The sequence below is a fragment of the Odocoileus virginianus genome, chromosome 7 (genome assembly GCF_023699985.2).
Source record: "Odocoileus virginianus isolate 20LAN1187 ecotype Illinois chromosome 7, Ovbor_1.2, whole genome shotgun sequence".
Classification (NCBI taxonomy): Eukaryota; Metazoa; Chordata; class Mammalia; order Artiodactyla; family Cervidae; genus Odocoileus; species Odocoileus virginianus.
The window spans coordinates 30,731,501-30,737,500 of NC_069680.1; the positions used below are offsets into that span (position 1 = coordinate 30,731,501).

General features: G+C 38.7%; 1 protein-coding gene across 3 annotated transcripts in view; it reads left to right on the top strand.

Moving 5' to 3' along the window:
• Positions 1-6,000, top strand: part of MGMT (O-6-methylguanine-DNA methyltransferase) — a 277,591-nt gene that overhangs the window by 174,862 nt on the left and 96,729 nt on the right. The window lies entirely within an intron of this gene.

Consider the following 6,000-nt stretch of genomic DNA (forward strand, 5'->3'; position numbering starts at 1 on the left):
GACAAAGTAATGTCTCTGCTTTTAAATATACTGTCTAGGTTGGTCATAACTTTCCTTCCAAGGAGTAAGCGTCTTTTAATTTCATGGCTGCAGTCACCATCTGCAGTGATTTTGGAGCCCAAAAAAATAAAGTCTGACACTGTTTCCACTGTCTCCCCATCTATTTGCCATGAAGTTGATGGGACCAGATGCCATGATCTTAGTTTTCTGAATGTTGAGCTTTAAGCCAACTTTTTCACTCTCCTCTTTCACTTTCATCAAGAGGTTTTTTAGTTCCTCTTCACTTTCTGCCATAAGGGTGGTGTTATCTGCATATCTGAGGTTATTGATATTTCTCCTGGCAATCTTGATTCCATCTTGTGCTTCTTCCAGCCCAGTGTTTCTCATGATGTACTCTGCATATAATTTAAGTAAACAGGGTGACAATACACAGCCTTGATGTACTCCTTTTCCTATTTGGAACCAGTCTATTGTTCCATTTCTAGTTCTAAATGTTGCTTCCTGACCTGCATACAGGTTTCTCAAGAGACAGGTCAGATGGTCTGGTATTCCCATCTCTTTCAGAATTTTCCACAGTTTATTGTGATCCACACAGTCAAAGGCTTTGGCATAGTCAATAAAGCAGAAATAGATGCTTTCCTGGAACTCTCTTGCTTTTTTGATGATTCAGTGATGTTGGCAATTTGGTCTCTGGTTCCTCTGCCTTTTCTAAAACCAACTTGAACATCTGGAAGTTAACGGTTCATGTATTGCTGAAGCCTGGCTTGGAGGATTTTGAGTACTAGCATGTGAGATGAGTGCAATTGTGCACTCATGTGTAGATCCATGTGTAGTTTCTAAATATATTGATTTTTTTCCTAAGTATCTTTGTATTATTTCTAGTCTAGTTCTCCTTATCAGACAACCTAATACATGTGATTTCATTAACACTTGCTTAGATTTATTCTGTATTTTAGCATGTGTTCTATTTTGATTCTCTAAATGTTCCATGTATACTTTATAGTTGATCAATATATTGTTCTACATTTTTCAGTTAAGTTCGGTAAGTCAGGTTTCAACCAAAATAAACATTCTATATCTTATCACACCTTCCTGTGCTATCTTCTCCTTCCTCCAATTTTCTTCTAGCACATCAACTCACTTAAAATAGGTTGCTTTATATATTTGTTGGTTTGAATTGGTTGAAGTAATGTGAAAGTGAAGTCGCTCAGTCGTGTCTGACTCTTTGCGACCCTGTGGATTGTAGCCCACCAGGCTCGTCCGTCCATGGGATTCTCCAGGCAAGAATACTGGAGTGGGTTGCCAGTACCTGTCATCATGTTAAGGACAATGGAGGAAAAATGCTATAAGTTGAAGGCATTCTTCAGATCTTCTAGCAGGTTAAGGGTTATCTACATCAGACAAATGTGCATTTGTTGATTGCTGTAGTTGAAAAGAAAGCAATTTACATCAACTCAGTGTCTCTCTAGACCTGTAGATTAAATAGATCACAATGTAAGAATTAACACAAAGGCACATTTTCATCCTTGATACTAAGGATCACTTTTTATTAATTTAACCTAGATATTTGCTTGTGTTTGAACATTACTGGATGAATTTAAAAGCCAAATAAGCTCCTGAAGCAAATAATTCTTCTCCACCCTTCATATGGATCAGTGTATGTGAATAGAAATATTTTCAATTTTTTGTTGTATTATTCTTTGAACAGTCAATAATCTTGACTTTGCCTGTCTTTTCCTTTAGCTATCTTGTGAGGTACATTAAGACACGACCTGGGTAGGTGCTCAGTGAGCCCATCCAGGTTTAATTGATGAAAGGAAGAAGGGCTTAAGAATGTTTCTTTTCATAAATGCTTACTACTATGGAAACCATTGACAGTGTGACTCACTGGAATGTTTCCCAGGATTATAATGTTGCTGAATAAAATCAACTACTTATTATCTGTTTTCGTTTAAGAAATATTTGACTAAGAATTAATAACTTTAAGAGAACACTTTGTGCTACTCTAGAACAAACATTGTACTTACTGGACATGTTTTATAACCTTTCTGACCCTTTGGTTTTTATTCCTAATTCTCCTGTTGGAGTAATACCCACCTCTCAGGTTATTGACACTGCAGCCTTATTAAAGAGGTAACGTGAGTCGTGGTCACTCTCCTTGACTTGGTGGCTCTCCCAGATGTACAGTGTTTTTACCTCTTTTGATTACTTACAAACACATATTAACAGCAGTTGTATAGAACAACCAGAGCTAGGTGTTGAAAGAGGCGCCCCCAAGTATGTGATTTTGCACATGTACTCCTAACTGCCAGCAAGGTCTTTGTGAGTCTTGTGTTGCCTACTCATCAGATCTCTTGGATCTCAATAAAGATGTTTATAAATAGGCCCCAAGTCAAGCTTTCTGTGGGACAGGAATCATCTCTGACCATACTGTGACTGTCTGTCCAGAATCAAGCATCAAAGCGAAAAAAGGAACAAAACACAGGCAACTAGCACACACACGAAAGAGCTCCCAAGATGGCACAGTGTGATCCAGCCACATCAATAATCACATTAATCATAGTGATAGAAGGGCACCAGTGGGGACACAGGAAGTATACACGGGGAGAGAAGTATCAAGACCAAATATGTGCTGTCTGGAAGAAGTCTGCTTACATGGGGGCACAGAGCTAAAGGTATAAGAAAGGTAAAAGATACATGCCATAAAAGCGCTACCAAAAAGCAATCTGATGTGACTATGGTAACACTAGATGGACAGTAAAGGATATTACCAGGAGTGGAGATGTGCGTCCCATGGGTCATTTCTAACATAGGCCACATTCCGAGCCATAACGCAATTCTGAATAAATTTTAAAGTATGTAAATTGTGTAAAATCTTCTCTCACCACAGTGGGATTAAATTGTTAGTAATAAAGATAGGTGAAAATCCAAATTATTTGAAATTAACTCACTGTACAGAGAAGTCATCCTGGGGAAAACCTACAAAAAGCTCTAGGGTGTAGCTAATATTGTTCTTTGAGGGAAATTTATAACATTAAATATTTAAATTAGGGAGAAAAGATGTCAAAACAATGATCTAAACTTCTTTAAGAAACCAGGAAAACAAGAGCAAATTGAAGTGAAGGCAAACCAAAGGAGGGAGTAGTAGAGATAAGAACAGAGATCGATGAAATCGAAAACAGAATAACAGTAGAAAATATCCATGAATCTAAAGCTGATTGTTTTAAATATATCAGTAAAACCAATAAATCCCTAGTCAGAGCAAGGAAAAAAAGACACAAATTAACAATGTTAAAGAGAAGGACACTGACAAATCCTCCCTCCTTGAGAAGATAAGAAGTATGTGGCATGAACAACAGTAGACATCTCACTCCTGAGATGAAGACTGCTTTTTTGAAAGGCACAATTACCAAAACTCACTCAAGAAGAAATAGCCTAAATAGTCTTACATCTATTACACTAATTGACAGAGTAGAAATTTTCCCATAAACGAAATTCAAGCCCAGACGGCTTCACTGATGAATTCTACCAACCATTTATAGAAAAAATTACATCAATTCTCCAAGAACTCCTCCAGGAAGTACACAAGGAAAGAGGGCTTTCCAGGTCACTTTTTGGTGCCAGCATTACTCGACACAACAACCAGATGAAGACATTAAAAAAATCCCTCAACGACACAGATGTGAAAGTCCTCAAGAATATTAGCAGATTGAATCTACTGCGTGCAAAAAGGATAATGCCACATGACCAGGTTGTTTATCCTATGAAGGTGAACTGTTCAGTATTTAAAATCAGTCAGTTCATCATGTCAGCAGAAAAGAGAATGAAATAAGCTATGATCATCTCAATAGATGTATATAAAGAAATTTCTTAACCTGTTTTTTTTTTAAATGGCCCCTATATCTGCAGCCTACCTAATGATGAAGATTTGACTGCTTTCCCTTCAAAATCAGAGTCCAGGCAAGGAGGCCACCTATTCAGCTGTAGGTTCTGGCCAGTCCAATACAGCGAGGAAAATCACACATACATTTTGGAAAAGGAAGAAATAAAACTGTCTCTACAGAAGACACGATTATCTACAACCAACTGTGTTTCCATATACTAACAATGTATATTGCAAATTTTAAAATTAGTTTCATTTACAATAAGAAAAAAACCCACGAAATAGGTTTCTGTTGACATTTTCAGGATATGTATGCTGAACATTACAAAACCCTAAAGAAATAAAATGAAATAAATAAAATGATTTTTTAGTGATTGGAAAGACTTTCTGTGTTCTTGGATCGGAAAACTCGGTGTGGTTAGGATGTCCAGTTCTCCCCATACTGGGCAGTGGATTTAATTCAGCCCTAGTCAGAGTCTCAGCAGGGCTTTTGTAGGCTGATAAACTGTTCTCACAATTGTATGGAAAAGTTCCAGTTTTATAAGTTTTCCACAGCTCTTCCATCAGTTCATCACTTGAAAATAGATAACTGTGTAAGAAGGTAGCGATGATGTAACTTCTTCAAGAGAAAGTGGTTAAGTCTGGATTTCAGACTCTTTTAGGTCACATTTCACAAGAACAAAACTAGAAATTTCAAGTAAACGTAGTGTCCTCTTTGTGCCTGATCAGTCTTTTGGAAAAAAAAAAAATTCAGTAGATGGGGTGACTCCCTGGGCTATTTTCTTTGATTTTTTTGATATTTAGTTGACCATTTTAATCTGTATAATTGAGCATCAGCCTTAGAATTAAACTCACATGTTCTTTCTCCAAACTCCCTGCATATTAGAACATTAGAATTCTTTTGGTTGGTTTTAGAAACATTCTAGAATTTTTAAACATTTTGCATCTAATATAATGCTGAAAATATGAAATATACATAATGTATGCAGCGTAACTAATATTAGAAGCATGTTCAAGGAGCAGCCTGTGGGGTTAATAGAGTTTAATTTGCAAGACAAATGAAGGCTTATTTCCTCCTAGGCACTCTGCTCTTCATTCTGGTAGGGCCACTTTTGAAGAATAGTCCATTAATAGATGATGAGAACCCTTGTTGGACAGGAGCAGTATCAGCCAGCGGTAGAATCGGAGCCTTTCCACTCAGAGGGTGTTCCCAGAATACAGAGCCCTTGATTAAAATGCAGCGCTTAAATAGTTCTGTGCGGGCTTCCTCACACAGCCACAGATGGGCAGGGGAGTAGGGAGGAGGAGTCACAAATGCTTTATCTCTGATAAACCAAGATTACAGAAATAAAAATAGATAATCCGAATGCCCCCACACACAGTGGGGAAGTTTTTAAGTAAACCAAGACTTAATCCACACATGGAAATGCTCTGCATTTAAAAAAAAAAAGTTTTCAAGAATCTTTATAACAAAAGAAGATCCTTATTATAAACATCCTACTTGAATTGATTCAAAGAAAATTTAAATGATTAAAAGACTGAAAGGAACATGTTCAGTCAACAGTGGTTATCTCTGGTTGATGGGGTTGCAGGTGATTTATAACTGCCTGTGAGCTCAGCAGACTCAGCGGAGCTGGCCTGAGGGTTTTTCAGCAGGAGACGCCCTGGCATTTGAGACACCCTCGTCTTTGTGCTGACTGTTGCCTCGCTAAATGGCAGTGGGGTCCCCTGGTCGCTGTGACAGCCAGTGGTGCCATCACATTTTCTGAACATCCATAGATGAGCACTAGCCCTGACTCAGATCCCTTGGTCAGTGGCTCCCACACTGGCAGGAGAGCATCTGAAAGCGTGTTGACATGCTGATTATGGCCTACAGCGGAGGTCAGGGCTAGCAAGGCTGAGTGATGCCTCCAGCTCCATCTTTATTGATGACTTATGGACAGAAAAGGGATTTGTAGCCAAATAGAAATGTGCTAGAAAACCAGGTGACCCTGTCTTCATTTTCTCACGGCCCTTCTGCACCTGGGGCTGGAGCTGACTTGGGACCACCCAGGGTCAGGTGTCCCCTACTCCAGGGCAGGCATGTGCCATGGAGGGGCCAGCCCTGGCTGGTCAGG